The sequence below is a fragment of the Monodelphis domestica genome, chromosome 4 (assembly GCF_027887165.1).
Source record: "Monodelphis domestica isolate mMonDom1 chromosome 4, mMonDom1.pri, whole genome shotgun sequence".
Lineage (NCBI taxonomy): Eukaryota > Metazoa > Chordata > Mammalia > Didelphimorphia > Didelphidae > Monodelphis > Monodelphis domestica.
The window spans coordinates 124,618,356-124,643,479 of record NC_077230.1 but is presented as its reverse complement, the minus strand read 5'-3'; positions in this window follow the sequence as shown (position 1 = coordinate 124,643,479).

Sequence of the window (25,124 nt, the reverse complement as noted above, 5' to 3'; positions counted from 1 at the left end):
ATAATGCCTAGGGAAGCAAACTAGGGAATAGCAGTAATATAATAACCTTCCTTCCATTGGGGAATTCCCCATCCTTTCCTTCCATCAGAATGTCACCTGAAAGCCTTGATTCAGCAAAGCCCCAAATTCATTAAGCCTGGAGAAATCCCATCAGCTCAGTAGAGACTAGGATGCCGCATCTACAGATAACAAAAACAGCTGCTGCAGGCCCACTAGCCCACCACGAATCAAAAACCTGGCAGGTTTTCCCCACGTAACCCAAGATAAATGAAAGCCAAAAGGCCTCTCCTAACTTTATGTCAAACAGCCTTGCCTGGTTGCATACCAGCCATTGCTTCAACCATTTCCAGAATGCTTCGCCCTGGTGCCTACATAGGTTGTAGTAACCTCGTGCCTGATGCCTGTGGGTGGGAGCAATGATTCTCCCTGCTCTTGGACTCTCCCAGCTCTCTTTCAAGAGTGGAATGCTTTCACTTTTCCCATTAGATTTTGGCTTTTGTGTACTTTCGCTTTATTGGAACTGGCAACATGAAGCTATTTAAACACAGCTCCATCTGTCAGAGTCAGGTCCTGCAGGTAGAGTGTCGTGTTTGATTTTAGATTATCATTTGTTGTGTAGTCAGGAAGGGCTTTGGAGGGAAAGGGGGAGGGAACCTGCTCTTAAAAAAACTGTCTTTTATTTTTCATTGCTTTGAGAACCTGCTCTGCAACTTAGATCATAAATCTGTTCCCCAGTGCTCCATGTTCCTCATGCTTTACTATAGACCCAAGCTAACAGTGAAGAAAACAAAAGAAAACCTGTCAGAAGACTATTCTCCACACTTTGCAACATAACTTGACCCTGAGCATTTTAGCAACTCAGCTTCTATTACTCTTCACCTATCAAGCAAAAATAATAATAATTATTATTATAACCTACATTTATATAATACTAATTATGTGCCAGGTACTGTGTCGGGTTCTTTGTAATTATATCATTTGATCTTTAAAACAACCCTGAGAAATAGGTGCAATTATTATCCCCATTTTACAGATGAAGAGACTGAGTCAAATAGGGGCTAAGTGACTTATCTGAAGTCACAAAGCTAGTAAGGAAGGTCTAAGGCCATATTTGACTTCAGGTCTTCTTGACTGCAGGTGCAGTATTCTAGCCACTATGTCACCTAGCTGCCATTGTGGGCAAAAAACGTATGAAATTGGGTAAATGGCCAGTGGAATGTAAGATCCTTGAGGACAAGGGATAGTTTTTGGTTGGTCATTGTACTACTAGTTTCAACACTAGCTGTGTAACTAAAAAAGGGGATATAATTTAGAACAGAAAATAATTTATGAGATCATCATCTCCTCCATTTTACATATGAGAAAACTGAGGGCTAAGAGTCAAAAGATCTGTTCAAAATCACATAGGTATGAGATGTACAATTTGAACATAGAACTTCTGCCTTCAAGTACAGTATACATTTCACTATCTCCCTGGCTTCTTCCAGCTGGGCTCCAGTATAGGTAGCTTAGAAGCACAACACCCAAAGGAGGACCACTTAGAATAGCTGTTCTTCACCTTTTTATATAAGGTACACCACTGTCCACTTGGTGAAGCCTGTACACCCTTACATTTGGTTGCCATTCAGAATGGAAGAAAAAGCTCACATTTCAGCTAGAGGTTAGTCAGAATAAAGAAACAGGGGTGAGGCATGGAGGAAGGAAAAGAGGGAGGAAGAGGAGGAGGAAAGGGTAGAAGGAAGGAAAAGTGCTAGATGAGACTTCCTTGAAATTGAATGTAGCAAGATGGTGTTGATGTGAGATTTTTCCTGTATCTCTGTATTTTGCATGCAGGCCTAAATAAATCTGGGGTGCTCAGCCATGCTTCAAGGTGCCTGAAACCTTAGTTACAGAGAAAACAAAAGAGTTTGTCAGTTGTGAATCTGTAGCATAAGGACAATAATTACTGCGCATCTAATCTTACTAAGCTTACTGATTAATCTAATCTTCTGAGCCTTTCCCTCTTCTATGAAGTGTGACTATGCAGTAAGTAATGGAACCCTGACACTTTCTACAAGTGTCTACACGCAGAAGGTCCTCCAAAGAGAGGAAAGCAAATTGTTTCTATTCTATGACCAGAGAGAGTACTTGCAGATCCAGTGGCTACTCTGCACATAATCTCACAGCAGTTTACTTATGCGTGGATAGGCTCTCTTTTACTTTATAACATTGACATGGTGGGGAGTCCAGACAAAACAATCCATTCAAGTGATCCAGATGCCATCTGAACAAAAGAAGAGACAATTTATTAGCATTGACCTCTAAAATGAATCCAAGACATTATTTTTTTTTAAAATCATCAACTTGGTTTATTAGCTTCTCCCTTAAGGACATACATCGTGCTACTTTCTCAAAAAAAATTTTTTTTAAAGCAACAATGGAGAAAATGCTCTATTAAATGGCCTACATGATCATTTGACCTTTCTTTGCTACATAGTTTGATATTTGAATCAAAGTAATATTCTACTCAGATTCAATTTCCTCTTTTTATTTATTTGTTTAGTTAGCCACAAACTAAGCTCCATGGTAAAAGTCATTTTTTTTTGTTTTCTCTAAAGAAGTAAAAACATCATGAAAAATTTATATTTTAAAAGGATTCACATCTAATACCACCCTCCAATGGATTATTCCTGAAAGTGAAAATATTACAATTTCTCCAATATAAAATCATCTGTTCACTTTTTAAAGTACTAGAGTGTCTATATTTCCAGTTTACTGGACATTGAAAGTCTTGAACTCTTCAATCCAATCAGACTGACTTTCTCTCTACTTCTCACACAAGAAGCTCAATCTCCTAAACCTATGACTTTGACAGGACATCCCCTCTACCTAGAATGTAATCCTTCCTTGCCTACACTTCAGAAAATCCCTTTCGTCCTTTAAGATGCAACTCAAACATCATATTCTGCATAAAGGTTTTCCTGGTATCCCAAATGCTAAGTGAGATAGGTACTAATAAATCCTTATTTTAAAGATGAGGAAGTCTGATAAGAGTTAAGCCACAGGCTCAGGGTTACACAGCTAGTAAGTGACTGAGGCAGGCTTTGAGCTCAGGACTTTTATCCCATCCAGGCCTGGCACTCCATCCAATATGCCACCTCGCTGCCTCAACAGTTAGTTGAATGGATGAAAGTGAATGAATGAATGAACAGCTAATCCCAATCCTAATCCTCTTCATACTTCAGACATCTCAGTCTTCTTCTTCTGAGAGACCAGAACCAAAAAGAGATGGGTAATAGAGATGAAGCTACAGAAGCCCAAAGAGGGGGAAAATTAGCCTCCTTAAATCAAGAATGTTAAAAGTGGCCAACTGAGGAAGAGTCCTTCGAGAATCAAACCAGTCTTAAGACCTTTAGGCCTACTTTATCAGATATATAGGATATCTAAATTTATTTCCCTACCAATTATTTTTTCTGCATAATTCCATGAGTCTTACATGGATAATACTACAGTACACATTTTATATCTTGCATTATTCCATGAGTCTTACATGGATAATACTACAGCACACATTTTATGTCTTAGATAGTAGTGTTAAATGAGCAAAATGAAATCCTCCTGTTTGATTGCTAACACTCTAGGATCTGTGCCAATGCTGAAGAAGCTAAGCACAAATGGGCAAGATCCAAGGCAACTCTCCCATTTGCTTCCTCCACCAAATTTTCAACTACTGGTAATAATAAATCATGATTCCTTTCACTCGTGGAGGAAAATTATCTGTCCATTCAATGAATGAAGAAGCAGATGATGAGCAGGAAGTAGTGGTGAGGGGAAATGTTCATCTGTACTAAATAGCTGGCCCTGTGAAATAGTACCCTGTACATGCCAGTTTGGAATCAGTGACTTTCCAGAAATGAAAACACATTATTCCCAGTAAAAAGTAAATAAAATCATTCCAATCCCCTCTGGAGGGAAAATAGATGACTTGGAACCAAGAAGCCTTGGGTTTAAATCCAATCTCAGAGTTTTACCAATTTTGTGATCCTGGGAATGTCACTTAAAAATCTCTAAGCAGGACACAGCTAGGTAGTTGAGTGGAATGAGAGCCAGACTCAGAGATGGTAAGTCCTGGGTTCAAATCTGACCTCAGATACTTCCTAACTGTGATCCTGAGCAAGTCACTTAATCCTTATTGCCTAGTCATTACTGCTCTTCTACCTTGGAATCAACACACAGTATGGATTCTAAGATGGAAAGTAAAAATTTTTTTTTTAAATTTCTTAAGTCTTTTTTTCCTGATGTGCAAAATGAAGGAGTTGGATTCCAAGACCTCTAAGAACATTTCAAGCTCTAAAGCTTTGAAGCTATAATCAGACAATACTAAAGAGAATGGATGTGTTACTCCTTACGGGTTAGAAATGTTTGGTAAAAGTAAAACATCCACAGAAGGCATATTCAACAAGTTGGAAACGTACTGGTAAGAAGAATGAGACCCTACCTGGGCCTTTCAGGGCCCATAATAGGATGAATTCTAAAATGCAAAGTGCTTGAGATGGTTTCTTTCTTTACATTTGTATCCCTAGTACCCAGTACATTTCTTAGCACATAGTAAATGTTTAATAAATGTTTTTTCATTGAGGGTATAGAATCATAGACTTAGAGCTGGAACAGATCTTCAGGGTCATTCTAACTCAATCAACTCATGTTACAGATAAGGAATACAAGGCATAGAGATATGCTGTGACTTATCCAAAGACAGAAAGGTAATAACTGAGAAAGAAGTCATCACAGGTTAAGAGGAAACCTTCCGGATATTTATCATTCCATCCTCATGATAAGTCAAATTGCAATCTGCCATCTCTTCCATAAGTCATTACATCCACATATTTCCTTTGTGTAGTGCCAGCAGCGATTTCCGGCAGGCTGTCTTCTCTGTGTCTGCCAGTTCCCTTCACGTAGAACAACAAGGCAACTCTAAATAGCCCCTGGTCAGCAGGCCTTCAAAATACCTGCCAAAAATGCCATTCCCCTTGGGTCCTCACCAGTCATCCCTGAAAACAGAATCCTGCCAAGCCATCTGAACAAATAAGTCTGAGAAATCATTTTAGAAGGAAAATTATCTCCTTTTTGATAGTACAAAGACCTCAAGCTAATTGTATTCAGGTGATTTCACGTACAGTACCAATGATCAACATGTGCTTTTTTGCTCACCATCCATATTTATAATAGAAAAAAATCAATGTTTGTTGATCTAATACATTAAAAAAGGTAAAATTACTCAGAGAAACCTGCCCTGAAGAGACAATGGACTTCAGTTCTGACTTTTCAAAAGTGTTTGATGGGCAAAAGAGAATCTATTCTGTGCATGCTGCTTAGAATGACAGGTTCTAGAGTTTGAAACATTCTCATTTGATCCTCCAAATAATCTTTTTAATTTTTTTCATTGTTATTTTACAGAGAAGACAAATAAGTTTTAAACAGGCAAAAATGACTGGCCCAAGGATGCATAGGCAATAAGTGACCAAATAACGGATCTTTTAACCTTCCAAATCTGGTAATCTCATCACTACACCCCTCCACCTACCTGGGTCATAGAATGCAAAAAGGAACCAAAAATCCATGAAATAAAGGAAAAGTGTCTGGCAGCACTAAAATAAAAAAAAAAACTCCACTCTCTCCTGAAACATGATATTAAAGAACAAACAAATCGAATGTCTGGGAGCATGAAGTACCCGAGGATACATATTCATGTTAATTTGTTTCAGTTGCAGCTTCAGCAAGCAACAGACAACATCTCAAAGTTCACGCTTCCCATTCTGAGACATCAGTTAAGTGATGAACTTTCAGAACCAGCACAAATGTCATCAGGTTAACAGACACCTCTGCCATTTCCTCCTCCACATCCTAAATAAATCCATTTAGTATTGATCTCCTCACTAAGTTTCATCTTAAATGTAATTCTTCCTGTCAAAGAAAAGTAAACGGTTAGACCCTGGAAGAGACTAAACATGTTATTTTTTTTTAGTCATCAGATCACCTTTGTATAGATTCCTGGAATAACTGGGCCATTGGGTCTTTTATTACGAGTCATAAGTTCTAAGGTTTAATATGTCTCCCTGGAACTTAGCTATAGGAGGTGGATGGCAATATTATTCAAAGAGGACCTTCGATTTAAAGCAGCTGGGTGGCACAGTAATGAAAGCTGTGGATTGAGTCAGGAAGACCCGAGTTCAAAGCTAGCTGTGTGACATTGGGCAAGTCACTTAACCTGCCTACATGCTTCCTCATCTGTCATTTTCCTCCCTGGTTATTGTAAGAATGAAAAGTTTTGTGCTCTGCAAACCTTAAAGTGCAAATAAATGCTAGTTATTATTATTATTATCATTATTATTATTTATTAGAAGTAGCTTTAAAAGAATAAAATTCTAGGTAGGAACCAAAGCCTTGATCTATTTAGTTAACCCTTGGCTAGCATGCTAACATTTACAAAGGGAAACTTTTCCCCAAGAACAAGTTTCCTGAGAAAACTTATGTAGAAAACAAATGCTTTTCAATTTATTTGAGGACTTTGTATCCCATGACTACTCTAGTTCTAAAGTGAAGGCACACCTATTCTATTCTGTATATAGTTATGAACATAGGTATTAGGAGGTAGTTCTGTATGATGGAGATACATATATAATATAAATAAAGCAAGTTGCTGTAATAAAGGGGGGAAAGGGAGAGATTCAGAATAAAGAAAGAAAGGGTGAAAAGGGAATGGAAGCTCTTCCTTTTAAAGCAGGGACAGAGTGAGAGGAGGTGATGTTTAGTCAGAGGAGAGAAAGAAGACGGATTTTGTCTTTCCCCCCTCAGCCCTCTCTGACTAGAACCCCTTACTATAGTTGCCTTCAATTCTTACTGGCAGGCTCTCTGGGATCTTTGTTGGAAGAGGCTTCAAGTGGTAAGCTTCTTTCTTCTGGGGAGAGAAACTCCTTCTCTCTGCCCCCACCCCACCCCACAATTAAGGCTGTCTTCTAATAAAGCCAGAGCCAGTTCTGGGTCCTATTCACTGAGTTTATTCAAGGGAAGCAGGAAAGGGAGAGGGCTGATGAATGGTAAAGACATGAGATTCAGGAGGGAAAGAGGGAGAGGAGAGGGGGTCCTATCTAATAAACAACCTTCCCCCCTAAAGTAGCTCAGGTCTGATAATCTGAACCCCACAGGGGTTCAAGTGTCCCCAAGTTCAAGGTTCAAAAGGAGTTATAGAGATCTTCTTTGTGGACTGCTTGTCTCTCAAAGTCCTTGTCCACTAACTGGGGTTCAGGAGGATCTGGGATCAGGAATTCAGAGAAAGATCACTGACTTTGAGATTCGGTCAGAGTCCAAATCTCTCTTTTCAACTGCCTGGATCAGCTTTGGTTTTGGTTTTGGTTTTTTTCTCCCTCCAAGGTTCCAAGTACCTTTTTGTCCATCCCCAGTTTGCTGCTTGCAGGATTCTTGCAGCTCTTCCAGGCTTATTCCCAAAGTTTCCAGATTCCTCTCTCTTACAAGGCTTCATATTATATATGTATATCCATCATATAGAACAACCTCCTAATATATAAGTTCATATAAAAAAATCTATACTATATAAAATAAACTCTTCATTATAACATAGAATATATACTATATGACATTTTGTAAGAACCATTTTCTAATAGATGATGCATTAATATATAAGAATATATATACTAGACACCTATATTAGCAAGTCATTCTTACAGAATATATAGAAAATATCTAAAAGTATATAGCATATATGTTGCTAATAAATATTACAAATATATAGTATAAATACAGTATATATCTGATATATCATTAAATATAGAACACTTATTTGATATATAATTTATAAGAACTGCCTGCTAGTAAATTACATATGTAAATTTAGATATTAAGTATTATAATATAAATATATAAAAATATAAATATTTTTGTGTATTATATATTTTAGATATAAGAACTGTCTGCTTATTATATATAAGATTATGCATTAAAGTATCTTATGTACTATAAGAACTTTAAACAATAAATGTTTAAACAATCTGTGATATCGTGTATATTATATGAACCATATATATCCTCATATATGCATATATAATCTATTAGCAAGTGGTTCTAGAATACAATATAGCACATTTTATCATATATTAGCATGTGGCTCAATATTATACATATTTTAAAATTATAGTAAAGTATATACATATTGAATATGAAGCTAGGCTTTTGCATATTGCTGTTTCACTTCATGTTGTCATTTAAAGTAAAGCACATAGGGCCAACCAAGTGGCTCAGTGGATTGAGAGTCGGGACCAGAGAAGGGAAGTCTTGGATTCAAATCTGGCCTCAAACACTTCCCAACTGTGTGTCCCTGAGCAAGTCACTTGACCCCCATTGCTTAGCCCTTACCAGTGTTCTGCCTTCTGCCAATACACAGTATTGATTCCAAGATGGAAGGTAAAAGTTTAAAAAAATAATAATAATAATAATGTAAAGCAAACCTAGAATGATACTGAGAGGAATTGCAGAGGAGGCCAGACTTAAGCCTCTAAGAGTTTCCAGTCTAATGAAAGAGATTGAACAATCCCAGAAAGAAATGCACATAAACATAATTGACAGAAAGATAATGGATAAATAATCGCCAGGAATATGGTGGCAAAAAGGCCTCAATTTTCCCCTCTACCTTCTCTCTCTGAAATAATTATGAGGAATATGATCTGTTGGGAAGCAGTTTTCTTCATTTGAATTTCCACATAATATAACTGTCACAGAATAAGTAGGGCACAAAGTAAGGAAAAACTATTCATTTTTCACCTGGAGAAGGTTGGATCTGCCATATCAGTTACATATAATAAATGACTTTATTCAAAATAGATACCTAGCCCTAGAGTGTTGGTCTACAGGGCTTTTTTTCTATATGCCAAGGGGCATCCACCTCATCAACTCACAAAGAAATTCCATTTTATAGAACCTTTTGACTGAGTAAATGACCAATATTGTGACTATACTTTTAAATGAATTTTTTATGTAAATTTAATTCAATAGTGGAAAAAATAGATTTTTTAAAGGAAAATCATGTTTAGAGGACCTTGGTAGATGCCTAGAGTCTGTGTTTCATCCTCTGAGAATATAGAAAGATGGTAGGTTCACTTACTCCACATTCTCAAACACAACCACAGCCACTGCCACCTAACTAAACAAAAATCTATCAAATCATCCTTTTTACTCAAAGCAAAATGAAGTGATTTTGTGGATAATTCTGACCAAAACTTGCCTTCCCCTGGATGATCTTCTAGGCAATTATGCCTAGATGCTCTAATTCATTCAGTGTGTGGAGAAGTGTTTGTAAAAACATTGAAAAGAGACAGCAAAATAGTACAATGAATACAAAGGGCTCTAGGTCTGGAGGAAGCAGAACCTGTGTTGAAATTTGACTTCAGACACTGCCAGCTGTGTGACCCTGGGTAAGTCACTTAACTATGACTGCCTAACCTTTGTTTCTCTTCTTAGAACTGATACTAGGACAGAAGGTAAGGGGTTTTTTTAATGCTTAAAATATTAATCCTTTGTTGAATGTAATATCCTCTATCCTTATGTCACAACATGAAATCTCTCCCATAAAAGAATTGACACCTTCTGGTGATTGGTACAATCTTTGAGATTTAAGGAAACTTCTTTCCACAGGGGAAGAGAAGATGGGTCAAACTGGGATTCAAGTAAATGTAAATCAGAGGCTTAGTCAGATCATGAAGATATTTCTTGTGAACACCAACCACCAAAAAGCTGAGCAAGTTTTAGTACAAATTAAGATTTAAATAAATGCCTTAGAGAGTTATACAGAACCAGATTTACCATGGCCCACTAAAGTTGGGTGCTTGGATACATCTCTCTCCCAAGAATCCCTCCTCCAGACCCCAGGATTATAACTTAATGAGATAGTACCCTTATCACTTTCTGAGCATACCTATTATGCACTTTCTTGCATTTCATGTCCTCTATACCTCCACCAGTCTAATGAAAGGAAATAAGTCTGTTTGGGCAAATACAGACTATAGTTCAGTTTTTGCCTTATTTTGCCAGAGGCCCACTCCTCCATCCTGAGACCACCTCAAGCCACATTGCAGTTTGCAAAACCTACATCCCTTTTCAGCTTCTCTTTATATGTGGTCTTCCCCTTCACTAGAATAAAAGCTCCTTAAGGTCAGGAACTATCTGAATTCTTTGTATTTATAGCGCCACTGTTTAGTGCATCTATCTACAATCCAACTATGAAGGTGGCAAAGATTCAGGGGATATAGGAGGGGCTCAAGTTGAACCCATTTTAATAGGAGCCAGAGGGTTCCTGAGCTCTTAGGCCACAAGACTCATCCTCAGAAATGATGGAGAAATTTACTATCCCTTTTGCCAATTTCTGATATCCAAGACATCATAGAAAGGCAGATAGACCTTGTTCCCTACAACCATGAGATGCTGAGAGGTATGATGTCATTACACAACTGTGTTTGGAGAGTCTTCAACTCACTCAAAGAGTTATTGGCTGAGAGAACTATAGTACATGAAGAATGAGTGCAGGAAAAGATGAGCATGGATGCAATCAAGGGTAGATGAGATGTTTGAGCCAGCATGCCTTCCCCAGGACCTGAATGATCAGGCTTTCTTTAGCATAATCAAGATATCAAAGTTACATACTAATAGGCCATATGATTTTATAATTATCTTGTTTTGGGAGTCCCAATATCAGTTGACTGGATCTACTCATTGACCAAATTAGAGGAACAGATGAGTGCAAAATTCTTGTGAATTATCAAAAAAAAAAAGTCCTTCCAACCCTTCACAATCCCACAATCCCTATCAGAACACTAGTGAGACTCATTAAAAAGAAGAGCATGGAACTATAACTCTAGTTTAACTAAAAAACCCTGAACACTATCACCATCTAGCAATGCTATCCCCTACCCTTGATATCCAACCTGAGGGACTCGTTGGCAGGAACAATGTGATTAGTTTCTAAGAGATATACAACCTGGTCTAGATAAAGAAAAATAACAAAGAGAAAATGGTTTTCCAGACCATAAGGCTGTTTGGTTATCAGACTATATCATCTGGATTGTGCAGCAGTCCTACAGTATTTCAATATTTAGAAATTCAGTATATCAAGCACTGAAGGACTAGAGATTTATCTTAATAATATCCTTATCTACTTTCCAACTTCTCTTTATAAGTTGTCTTTCCCCCCTCCATTAGAATAAAAGCTACTTGAGGTCAGGAACCAATCTACTTATTATTACTAATATGAGACTAGTCACATTCTCTCTAGGCTGTAATTTCCTCATCTATAAAATGAAATAGTTGTATTAAGTGAACTCTAAGCTCCATTCCAACTCTAAATCTATCATCCTATGATCCACCCTTTCCTACCAATCCTTTTCTGTCTTCAATTGCTTTTCATTATTCTGATGAACTTAAATAAAAGTATTTCCCTAAGCTCTGTCTTTGGTCATTTACTCATTGTGCATGTAAATGGTATGTAATTCCTAGGAATGACTTGAAAATCTCTATCTTCACTCTCAACCTTTCCCTATATACCAGGTTCCATTTGTCTACTGGATATCTCTACTCAGGTATTTTGTTAGAATCTCAACACTATAGTCATCATCTCCCTCAAAACCTGACCTCTCCCAATTCTTTTATTTGTTGTTGTTCTCTAAGACTTCACATTTCAGAATGGACTTTGTATCTCCCATTATCCTTATCTTCCTTCACTAATCAGTTGTCAAGCTCTGTCAGTTCTATTTCCATAATGTCTTTTGCATGAGAGTCAAAGACAGAGACAGAAACAGAGACAGAGAGAGACAGAGAAGACATGGTTATATTTAAAGTTTAGCTTTGCAATAGCAAAAAACATTCCAGGCATTCATAGCTGGTTGAATAACTGGGCTCATGGAGTACTGATTAATGGATAGATGTAAATTTGGATGGTGCAAAAGGCTAAAGTATGATCTGATGACCCTGTTCCAATTAACATTTTTATCCGTGATTTGGATGAAGGCATAAATGGAACGCTTTCAAAATTAGTAAATGACACAAACCTGGAAGTGATAGTTAACACATGGGATGAGAGGATTAGGATCTAAAAAGATATCAACAGGTACAACACATCAGGCAAGCATAAGAAAATAAAGTTTAATGTAGTCCTGCAATTAAGTTTAAAATATGACTGCATGAGAACAATAAAGGGGAGATGTACTCACACCTAGCAGATTGGCTAACATGACAGGAAAGGAAAGTAATAAATGCTGGGGGCGGGGGGGGGGGGGATGTGGTAAAGTTATTTATCCATTGCTGGTGGAGTTGTGAATTGATCTAACCATTCTGGAGGGCAATTTGGAACTATGCCCAAAGGACGCTAAAAGACTGTCTGCCCTTTGATCCAGCCATAGCACTGCTGGGTCTGTACCCCAAAGAGATAATAAGGAAAAAGACTTGTACAAGAATATTCATAGCTGCGCTCTTTATGGTGGCAAAAAAGAAATTGGAAAATGAGGGGCTGCCCTTCAATTGGGGAATGGCTGAACAAATTGTGGTATATGTTGGTGATGGAATACTATTGTGCTCAAAGGACTGATAACCTGGAGGAATTCCATGTGAACTGGAACGACCTCCAGGAATTGATGCAGAGTGAGAGGAACAAAACCAAGACAACATTGTACACAGAGACTGATGCACTGTGGTACAATCGAATGTAATGGATTTCTCTACTAGCAACAATGCAATAATCCAGAACTATTCAGAAGGACATATGAAAAAGAACATTATCCACATCCAGAGGAAGAACTGTGGGAAAAAAAAAACACAGAAGAAAAACAATTGCTTGATCACATGGGTTGATGGGGCTATGACTGGGAAAGCAGACTAAATGATCACTCTAGTGAAAATATTAATAATATGGAAATGGGTCTTGATCAATGACACATGTTAAACCCAGTGGAATTGTGCATCAGATACGGGAAAGGGTTGGGGGAGTGGAGGAAAAGAACATGAGTCTTATAACCATGGAAAAATATTCTAAATCATCTAATTAAATAAAAATTTTTTTAAAATAATAAAAAAATAAGTAGGAAAAAGGGGAGATGTAGATAAGCAGCTATTCATATTTGGGGGGAAATAACTTGGTCGTCTTCATGGACTTCAAAATTTTATTCCCAAGAATTAACAATGTGATTAACTCATCAGAATTACACATGTTATTATTAGCTAAATTAATAAATTCTTTATGACCAAAATAAGGAAAGATGTAATATCATGTTCCAATTTTAGAAAGAATATTGAGAAGGTGGCAGTATGGCCAGTGACAAGGGACCCAAGTAATAAGAGTACCTTAAACCATGTCATCCAAGAAACAGTTTCAACAATGGGAATGTCTATCTTATGAAAAAGAAAGTCTTAAAAGACAGATGATGACTTTTTCAGAAATTTAAAGAGTTTTTCTGCTGGAAAGGGGCTAGAAAGGCACTAGATTTATTCTCTCTTACTCCTAAGAACAGGACTAGGGCCCATAGGTCAAAATTCTATAGGCAGACAAGTTTGACAAAAATGAAAAACTTACCAACACTTACAGATATATAATAATGCAATGGATTGACTTGTAAGGTTATCCATTCTTCATCATTGAAAGTATTTAAGCAGTAACTGGACATCTATGTCCAGTATATGTCAAAAAGTTGGGCTATGGGGGCCAACCGGGTAGCAAAGTGGATTGAGAGCCAGGCTTAGAGACAGGAGGTCCTAGGTTCAAATCTGGCCTCAGACACTTACTTCCCAGCTGTGTGATCCTGGGCAAGTCACTTAACCCCCATTGCCTAGCCCTTACTGATCTTCTGCCTTGGAACCAATACACAGTATTGATTCCAAGACTAAAGGTAAGAGTTTTAAAAAAATGGGCTATGTAATAGAGCTGGACTTTACTTATAATCTTAGTCCAGTAGTTCTCAAATTTGGGGTCTCAGAATCCTTTATTGTTCTTAAAAATTATTGAGAATCTCCCCTAAGGAGATTTCACTTATATGGGTTACAACTACTGATATTTAACCTGTTAGAAACTAAAATGACTTAGTAGTGTTATGAAAATAGTTTTCAATTCCCAGACACCTGAAAATATCTCAAGGACCCCCAGGAGTCCCAGACCACACTTTGAGAAATGCTGATCAAGTCTAACCTTCTCATTTTACTGTGGAAGAAAGTAAGTTGCAAAGGGGATGTGTTTCATGGAGGAAGCTAGAGTGTGGGAGACAGGAAGATCCACGTTCAAATCTTGCTATAGATGCTTCCTAGTTATGTGACCCTGGACATATTACTTTTCACCTTGAACAAGAGCTATTCTTAATTGATAAATGGAATAAGATATGAACAGACAATTCTTAATGGAAGAAGTTTGGGTTATTTATAATCATTTAATGCTCCAAATTATTACTCATTAGAAAAATGGAAATAAAAGCAATTCTGAGATTCTACATCCTATCTCTCAGATTGGCAAAGAAAACAAAAATGAATAAATAATGGATGCTAGAGGGTTTGTAGGAAAATACATTGGTGCTCTAATATTGGACCTGTGAATAGGTACAAACATTATGGAAAGCAATTCACAATTATATATAATTTTAATAGTGCATGCTTTTTGACCCAGCCTTAAAACTGATATGCTTCTAACCAAAATAGATAAATGAAATAGAAAAATATCCTATGTGTAAAAAAACTATTTATAGCAGCTCTATTAGTTATGGCAAAAAGAAAACCCCTAAAAGCTAAAGGGATACCCATCAGTGGAGGAAGGGCTGAATAAGTTGTGATATTTTAATGTGATATTGTGTTATAAGAAATGAGGGAATGAATGACTTCAGAGACATAGAAAGATGTATGCAGAGCAAAGTAAGCAGAACCAAAACAATTTATAAGGAACATCAATGTTATAAAAATGAACAGTTTTGAAGATTTTTCGAAACTGATAAAGAATGAATTTAACAGAGCCAGGAGAACAAATTATAAAATAATAACACTAGAAATACAAACAACTTTGAAAGCTTTAAGAACTGGGATCAATACAATAATCACTAATGACTCTGGAGAACAAATGAAACATTCTATCCACTTCCTGACAGAGAGATGATAGATTTAAAGATGTGTGTGTGTGATATATGTGAGTGTGTGTATTTATAATGACACACACAGTCAATAAGGGAATTTGTTTTGCTTGACTATACCTATTTGTTATCAGAAATTTGTTTTAATTTTCTCTTTTTTCCCAATAGAGTATGTAGTGAGAAAGGGAAAATAAATTTGTGTCAAATAATAACTTTTTTAAAATATAGCAGTGGTGTAACAGATATGGAATGTTTTATTGGACTTGTTTGTTCAAAAGCTTTAATTTTATGTAATTACAATTACTCATGTCTTCTTCTATTATTCTCTCTACCCATTGTTTGGCCATGAATTTTTCTTCTCTCCATATATGTGATTGTTTTCCCATGTTTCTTATGTTTTCTATATTACCGTTTAGTTTTTGCAGTAGTTTTTGTGTAAAATGAGTCCTTATCCCAGTAGCTGGGAGGTATTATCTTTATCAACTATTGGGGTACTGGATACATTTACTTACATATATTGTGTGTCTAATCTGTTCTACTGATCTTTCTCTATTTTGTAACCAGTACCAAATTGTTTTGAGAATTACTATTAGTACAGTTTGAGATCTGACACTGCTAGATCCCCTTGATTCTTACTTTTCATTCTTTCATTTGAGATTCTTGACTCTTTTTTGCTTCCAGATGAATTCTATTATTGTTTTTACTAATTCTATAAAATAATCCTTTGGTAGTTTTATTCATATGATATTGAATAAGTAATAAATTACCATAGTATTTTTTAATATTTTTCCAATTATTTTGGTCTATATTTCTGTAAATAACATGTAACTATATTTTGATATATTGATCATTCTCATGGGTATCATGCAATAGTTTTTTCAACAGAATTTCTTTCTTTCTTCTTGGTTTTATGATATTATATAAAATGTTAATAATTTGGTGAATTTATCTTATATCATGTACATTTTTTGAATTTGTCTCAATCAATTTTAATTGACTTTGGAGTTTCTCAGGTATGTTTTATATCATCTGAAAAAAATATATTTCTTCTTCATTACAGATCTTTATTTCCTCAATGTATTTTCTTGTATTTTTGCTATAGCCAGGATTTCCATCACTATGTTATACAGGACATCTTTATTTCACTTCTGTTATGTAAAAGATTCTAGCTCATCTCCATTATGTATAATGGTAATACTACATTTTAGAATATATATATATAATTTATCACATTAAGGGTTTATTTAATCTCAAACTTCCTAGAATTATTTAACAGAAATGGATTTTGTATTTAATCAAAACCTTTTCCCAGTTTATTAATAAAGTCACATGAGTTGTATTCTCTTGTATTAATATATTTTATGAAGTGTGTAGTTTTCCTAAAATTAAACCAACCATGCATTCTTAGTAAAAAGAAAAATCCAACAGGCTCACAGGATATAATACTTGTGATATGTTTCTAGCTTCTTTGTTAATATTTTATTTTATGTCTCTATCTTTATTCACTGGGGCTATAGTTTTCTTTTCCTATTTTGACTTTCTCTGGTTTCATACTCAAAATCATATTTGTATAATAGAAGAAATTTGATTAGATACTTTCTTTTCTGTTTGTATAGCTTATGTAAGATTAAAACAAATTGTTATTTAAATGTAGAATTCACTTGACAATCCATTTGGTCCTGGAATTTTTTTCTTTGAAATTTCATAATGGCCTGTTCAATTTCTTACTCTAAGGTTAGGTTAAGTTTTCTATTTTTTCCTATTAATTATAGTATTTTATATTTTTATGAATATTCATTTCATTCATAAGTTTTAATGGCATGTACATGAGCAAAATAGTTTCTAATAATATTGTTTCTTTTTCATTTATTGTGAATTTTCCTTTATTTATCATATTGATAATGTAGCTTTCCTATTTCTTATTAATACAATTAGATACTTGTTTATCTACTTCATTAATTTTAAAAAACAGAAGCCCATTTTATTCATTAAATCAATGGGGAACTGTTGTTTTCCAACATGTTGATCTCTTCATTGACTTTCAGGACTTCTATTCTGATATTAAATTGAGGAACTCAAAAATTATCATGTAAGAACTCTTCCACCCCTGTGATTCTCTGCCCTTGTCATTCATTGTGTATAAAAGAGTCACCAATTGTTTCTGTAAGAGTTTTCCTTTGGAAAAGAAAGCCACAACATCAATAGAAAATAATAGCAAGACTAAAGGTAATATAAACCAATGCTACCTGCCTATTCTCCAGTAATTTGTGATATGCTGTGATCTATCTGAGATACATGCCCTTAAACACATTATGAGTAAAATGGAGACACGACCAGAATTTTAAGCATTTTTTAATAAAATGAGGTGTTATAGATAGATTTCTCTTAAGCATTAACCTGATTATAGAGTCACCATTTAGCTGGCTTAAGTTCTGTATATTCTTCTTTAGCAGTGCAGGCAGGCAGTCTGTTCAAGAGTGGAAGTAAAGAGAGCAAAATCAGCTCCAGCTTGGGCTTATCTTACTTTCTCTAAACCCACTGACTCTGACATGTCATTCTTCATGGCACTCAGAGAATGTTCAGAAGACATTCTTTCTCAATACTATATTTGGCACCTTAACACTGGCTAAGTAGGTGCTTATAAATATACTACACTACTAGGTCCTTAATAAATGTTTGTTGACTGACTGACCCAGGGCTAAAAACTAATTGAGTCACAATTATATAGAGTCACATGTAATTTTATTCACAAAACTGTCATAGAACTTTGGAATGGGGGAATGACACATTACTTTAAAGTTAAACTATTTAAACACTTGAAGGCAGAACTGAGATTAGAACTCAGATATCAAGACTCAAGATTTCAGGACTCTTTCTTCTATGCAACACTAGATATTGAACTATTCTTTTGGTAAAATATTCAGACCAAGGTTGATAGAACTAGATAGTAAACTACCAAAACAATGGTGATCCCATATCCACTTCTGAGGGAGACTGGAATAGAGTCTATTCCTAAATTAACATAGGAGGTAAAATAGGTAATGTTGATGACATGAAATTCCAAACGTTTTGCACAAATAAAACAAGTGCAACAAAAATTGAAGAAAAAAAAAAGAAACTATGGGGTAAATTTTCTGACAGTTTTTTTCTGATAAAGTCCTCGTTTCTCCAATAGGGAAGTGAGCCAAATGTATTTTTTTTAAATAAGAGCCATTTCCCAATTGATTAATGGTCAAAGAATATGAATAGGCAGTTCTCAGAAGAAATCAAAGCTATCAATTCTTATATGAAAAAATACTCCAAATCACTAATGATTAGAGGAATTCAAATTGAAATAACTCTGAGATCCCACCTCATATCTATCAGTTTGACTAATGTGATAGAAAAGGAAAATGACAAGTGCCAGAGGGGATATAGAAAAAAAGGAACACATAATAGGGACACCAGGCAATTTGTATGGCACAGGACTTGTTCCTAGGAGAATTTTGAACCAGTCTAATTATTCTGGAGAACAATTAGGAACTATTCCCAATGGGTTATAAAACCATGTGTACCCAACAAAACCACTACTAGGTTGGTATTCCAAAAAGATTAAAGAAAAAGGGAAAGGACCTATATGGGCAAAAATATTTATGCCAGCTCTTGTTGTAGTGTCTAAGAACTTGAAATTGAAGGGATGCCCATCAATTAGGTAATTGTTGAACAAGTCATAATATAAGATTGTGATGGAATACTATTTTGTTATAAAAAATGATGAGGGAGGTTTCAGAAGAATCCTAGGAAGATTTATATTAACTGATACAAAGTGAGTGGAACCAGAACAATGTATGCAGTAACAATAGTGTAGTAATGATTAACTGTGAAAGATTTAGCTATTTTGATTAATACAATGAACCAAAATAATTCCAAAGGAATCACAGTGAAAAATTCTAACTTCCTTGAAAAAGTAAACTAATGACCTCTGAGTGTAGACTGAAGCATACTTTTTTCACTTTATTTTTTATGCTTTTTGCAACACGAATAAAATAGAAATGTGTTTAATATGACTTCACATTTATAGTAGATATATTGCTTGCCTTCTCAGTGGGTGGGGCATGGATGGAAGAGAGGGAGAGAATTTGGAACTCAATATTCTAATTCTAAAAAAAAAAGGATGTTAAAAATTAATTGATTGATTGATTAAAATAACAAGATTTACCAATCAGTAAAAAGGGCTTCCAGGAGGATATTTCTCCATTGTCCATGCAACACATAATGGGAAAGAGCCTAGAGAGAAAGTCTAGGTGTGAACAAGATGAAGAGTCTGAGTCATTCCTAAAACACTAGTGCTTAACCCATGGCCAGATAAGAACTTTAACATACAATTATCAAGAAGAGGCATATTAACTTGAGAGATGAACAGTCAGGACAAGGAATATATTGCATTTCAACTGATAGCTAAGTACATTACATACAATGGATTTCCCATGTGCTCTTCTTTGGGAAAGGCTTCAGTTAACACTGAGCCATTTGAAAATAGAAACATTTTCAAAAACATTATCTTCTCTGATATTTTCAATTCCTTTCTGAATTTGTGACCTCATTCATTCAAGCTTGTAGGTGCTTATTCCACCAACAGATCATAACCCACCTATGCCCTCCTTGTACAAGTCCTTCCACAAATTTCCCATAAAGAAATATTTCATTGGACTTGAAATCATCTCATTTGTTATTAAGGTAGAATTAAACAACACACAACAAATACAGCCTTAATCCTCACTTTAAGTCATCCCCTAAAGCTTAGTGCCCTATTTAACTATTGCTATGTATTAGTTATTAAGAGCTGAGAGCTAGCTACTAATATACCTGCTATTTAAATTGACACTAATTTGGGGGATTTTTTTTCTTTTGACCATAAAGCTTACTGTATAATAAACACCATCATCAAAATAACTTACTTTAAATAATTCTTTATGGTACAAAGTGCTTTACAGACATTCGATTCAGTCTTCACAACTGTGTCCTATTGATAGTACATTTAAATTGTATTTGTATGAACACATATAAGGTGAAATGCAGAGTGGTAGAAGGGATAGAGAACTCAGAGTCATAAAAAGCCTGGGTTCAAGAACCAACTTTGGCCAAAAGAATTAATCTCCTAGTGCTTTAGACAGCTCTTTGAGATTATGAAAAAAGTTGTAGAGAAAGTGCTAACCTATATTGGAAAGGGAAATTTCCTCATCCAAGAGTTCTCTATAGCAATAAAACCACAAGTCTACTCTCTAAGGATGTGATCCACATGCATATAGACACATGTATGCCGCTATACATATGGGAATATGTATGCGTATACAAATAGGAATGTCTATAAGATGTTACATTATTATACGTCTGTTTTATATATTCAATGCAGTCTATTTAAAGTGTACTACAAAGTAACATCTTGTTGATTTGAGCATATTTCAAAGGGTATGTGTGGGCTTTGCTGTGATGATGAGAACATGGGTAGTGCCCACTAACTTTTTTCCCTCTTCTTCCAAAATTTCTAGTATCTTCTTGATGATTAAGAAAGTTTCATAGACAAAGAAAAAGGAATAAAGCTATTTATCCCTAGCCTGAAAAAATAAAAAGGTTGATCTGACCTTGTGTATAACCCACACTGAGAGGGAAGAGATGAGGGGAAGTTCCTTGTCCTAATGGGTAGTCGTAAGGGCTGGGGACTGTTAAGTCAACTTAACTGAAATCCTTTTGGAGATGTTCCAAAAAGTGTAACAAAGGCTAAGAATGTCATTGTAGGTAGGTCTTTCCAAAATTCTTTTAATGCAGTTTATGCTTAAATGCAATTGATATGTAGTTTTGTAAAATGTTTATTTTAGAAGGGGTAATACACCTTTGGATAGTTCTGGTGTATTTTTTTCCCAAATGTTTCGTTAGCTTACAATCATCCCTTATATATACATGTATAATTATCAGGATATATATATATAGATGTAAATATATTTTCACACATAAAGCCAGACAAGCTGTTGAATGAAACAGATATGACTGCTAATCTCCTTTTCTTCTATAGAGATGTGTTGCAAATTAATTTATCAACCCCACTGCTGTTTAGCGTCTTATTTTCATTTTAGGAAATAAGATAACAAAGACATTATCCCCTGTTACTCAGTCTAAATGAATTCACCCCATGAGTGCAACTGACTCATTTTCATATAATTCTTTCAAATCATCAATCAATTGATCATTTATTAAGTATTCTGTTCGGGGACACAATGAAAAAAGTGAGATTTTCCTTGTTGCACCCTGTCCTATGGTGAGCTTCCTTCTTCGTACAAGAAGCATTTAAGTTTCTCCTAACTATCCCCAGTCTAAGAGAATCCATTAGACCTGCAGTGAATATGTGACTTTACTCCCCACGCTTTACTCCCTAGGTGGCAGGAGCTCTGTGAACAGTTTGAGAATATGGCATAAATTGGGAAGCAGGGTGATTGATAGAAATGTAAATATGAAACTTTAATGAGAATTACACTTTCTGACCTAAAAGATCCTCAATATTTCATGTTTTGCTCAGTAGGATTCAAGAGTCTAGTTCCATTAGTGAGATTCCTACTGATCATTTTCAAAAGGCTAATTTCATAGTATTCTAATCCCATCTCCCCTAAACCCACCCCAAACACCCAGACATTAGGCCCTAATGATTAGGGGCTCATAAACACCATTAAATGCAAAACAGGTATATATAAAAGGTGATTACAAAGTAATGAATGTTGTTCTATTTTAGCAAACATAGAATAATGAATATATTCAAATAATCACCATCCTTCATTGATCCTTGTGTACTATCATAATAAAAACCCAATCCCAATTAGCTAGATTATTCAGAGAATACAAATAAATACTCCAGAAAATTGAATGTCAAGTTAACTGAAGGTTTCTATTTTTACTGTTGTTAGAAAATCTTTGCGGAACTCTTTCGTCTATTTGATGTATGCACTGCCTTTGTAAACTTCATATAGAATATACAGAATGAAGATAGTAGAAGATCAGTCCAAAGTAAAATTGAGAAGGAGGGAAGTTTTTGTTCATTGTCCCTATGCCTCCCTTTTTCTTCCTCTCCAGAATACTAAGCTTCCCTCAAGAAAACAATTTTTGGTTGCCAGATACACTGATATACTCTTTTCCATATCAAAATGGGCTCTCAGTGCATGTTCTGCTATCAGTGACTTATCCCTGATTGTGGATGTCAGTTACTATGTTCCTTTTCCCAGGAGTTCTTACATTATAAGCCTCATCTTTAATAGTGGAGTTAAAGATGCTAAAAGGAATCTCAGGCAGGCGTCAAGGAAGATAGAGAGGATGGATGTGAAGGGATGTTGAGGAGCCTGACCAATGATCCCTGAAATTTTGGCATAAGTAGTTGCCTCCTTAGCCCATAAAGCTAAAGACAACCATAGTCCAACATACAGAAAGAAGGAGAATCTTTCTTTAATAAGCCGGGCTCTTAGTAAATATCTAAAGCAACACTGTAAATAGCAGTGATCACTGTCCAGGACTGGAGATGGAAAAGATGCAGCAGAACAGAATGAAGCTAGTGATTCCAAAACAATAACTGAAGTTATAAAAAATAAATCCTTGATATGAACTTGTGCATTTGTCATTTGTCTCCTTTCCCTAAAGGCTGACTACATAAAAAGATTCCAGTTATCAGAGAGCACAGGGTAATCGAGATTTTACTCTTTATTGCCAGCCCCTCCCTTCAATCTGGAATCTGAGCACGCTTCATCTGTTTCTTATTTATTTAACTCATTACCCAACCTACTGACTCTGGCACCCTGCACATGCTGACCTGACAAACTCACTGAATTAAATTCACAAAGAAACACCAAGTTAATTAAACCCAACTATGATGTCCCAAACAGAGGTGATGGCTAACCAAGTGCCACGGCCCCCATCTGATGAAAATTACAAATGTCAACCACAGAAACCTTCCGTGTTCTTACAATGGGAGCAGCTACACTCCTCTCACTGCCTTTCAATTAGGCAGGGGCACAGCAGGATTCCTGCTATTTGGGTGAGAGTTCTGTGAGGTTCTTCTGGTTAGCACAGTGTGTAATTAATAAAGAATATTAGTTACAGATAGGTTTTTCAACACATAGCAGAGGAAATGAAAGACTATATCATTCCTGCCTTACTACCATTATCTCCTTTTCTCCCTTCTTACCTTCTCTCCTTTCTGCTCCTCTCTTTTCCCTTTTTTTCCCTAATGAAATAAGACATACACCTGCCTGTATTTATTTTATTAAAAAAAGCTCTCCAAATATGTCAGTGAACTAGGGACCCTAAAGCCAGGTTAAGGTTAAGTATGGACATGAAGAATATACTTCATGGCAGGTGAAGTTGGCATGGATGATAGAATTTCACATCTTATCTAGAGAGACAGAGATGATGGATCAAAAGGGTACCAAGGCGCCATGCTGAAAGAAGATTAGAATTCAATGAACAGTAAAGTTGAGACATTTTGAAGCAGGACCAATGGAGAAAGTGAAAAAGATGCTCCTGGATCCCCATATAATCAACAGTTGAGTGTCTTAACCTTATCAAATGCAGAAATTGTGAAATCTTTTCACAGTCAAATATCAATTAGAATTCAGTAAAATTCAATATTAAGAAAAGAGATTTTTGATTATCATTGAAACCTGAGATTCAAAGGCCTTCTACTAGTGACATCATTCCCAGAAGTGGTCAATTTTGCAAACCCTCCTTCCTCTGCAAGATCAATCAGGGAAGATGTGCTTTTAAAAAGAAAAGGGGAAAAAGTAAACAAGTATGATGGTGCCAAGCCAAGAAAACATGTACCCTTCTGCACCTAATTGCAATTAACACATTAACACAGCCCCAAATTATGATGTATTTGTCATTGGAAATTAAATTCATTAATTATTGTGCAGGCACTGCTGAATCTTGCACTGAGTCCATCCTCTGAATAAGGCAATTTAAAATTAACAACACACTGATTCCTGCTTATTAACAATTTAATAGTTATGTGTTTAGCATTGTCAATTAAGTAGGATAAAAAAGAGGAGGGGCAGTGAAAACAAAGATGCTCAGGTCAGCAGCGCCCTTGACTGGACATCCCAGGAATAGATAGCTTGGGAAAGAGATACCCATAGTGAACCCTGGAACATCTCTTTGGCACCTCTGGGAGAGGAGGCAGACACAATAGAATTCTTGGCATTTCACTGCTTGGAACTTGAGGGAGCACTTTAGTAGTGGCCTTCTGAAGACTGTGTTCTCACCTCTTCTTCAGACCCAAAGTAGTTGGGCTTAAAATGGGAATTACAAGCCAAACAGGAGTGGAAGTGAAACATTATGACAGCCCAGTGATGCAGTGGACCAAGAAAGGATAGAGTTGGCAGCTACATGACTCAGTGGATAAAGCACTGGGTCTGGAGTCAGGAAGACGAGTTCAAATCTGATCTCAGACACTAATAGTAGCTGTGTAACCCTGGACAAGTCACTTAACACCATTTGCCTCAGTTTTCTCAATTACAAAATGGGGATAATAATAGCATCTAACTCCCAGGATTATTGAGAAGATCAAATGAGATAATATTTATTATTTTTTAAAGGAATTAATATCTAGTGTAAATGCCTGGCACATAGTAAGTACTACATAATTATATGATTATTATATTGTGAGAATAGAGGGGCTTTGTAAAACCCCTCCCACCACCATGCACTTCATCCTCAAACACCAATATACCTCTTTCTGACTTCTCAATTGGTTACCATTATATATTGAGAACCCATCATGCGTAATACCCAGAACCAGGAAAAATTAATAAATAAAAAAGACAAAGAAGCATGATTTCTGAAACTCAGGAAATTATCTCATAGGAAAAATGGGAAAACACACACAGAAGAGAGATCTAAGCACCTAATTAATGAAATCAGATAGTAAGTGCAGAAAGCCTCTCAATATTTAGGGCATGCCACAATAATCCACAC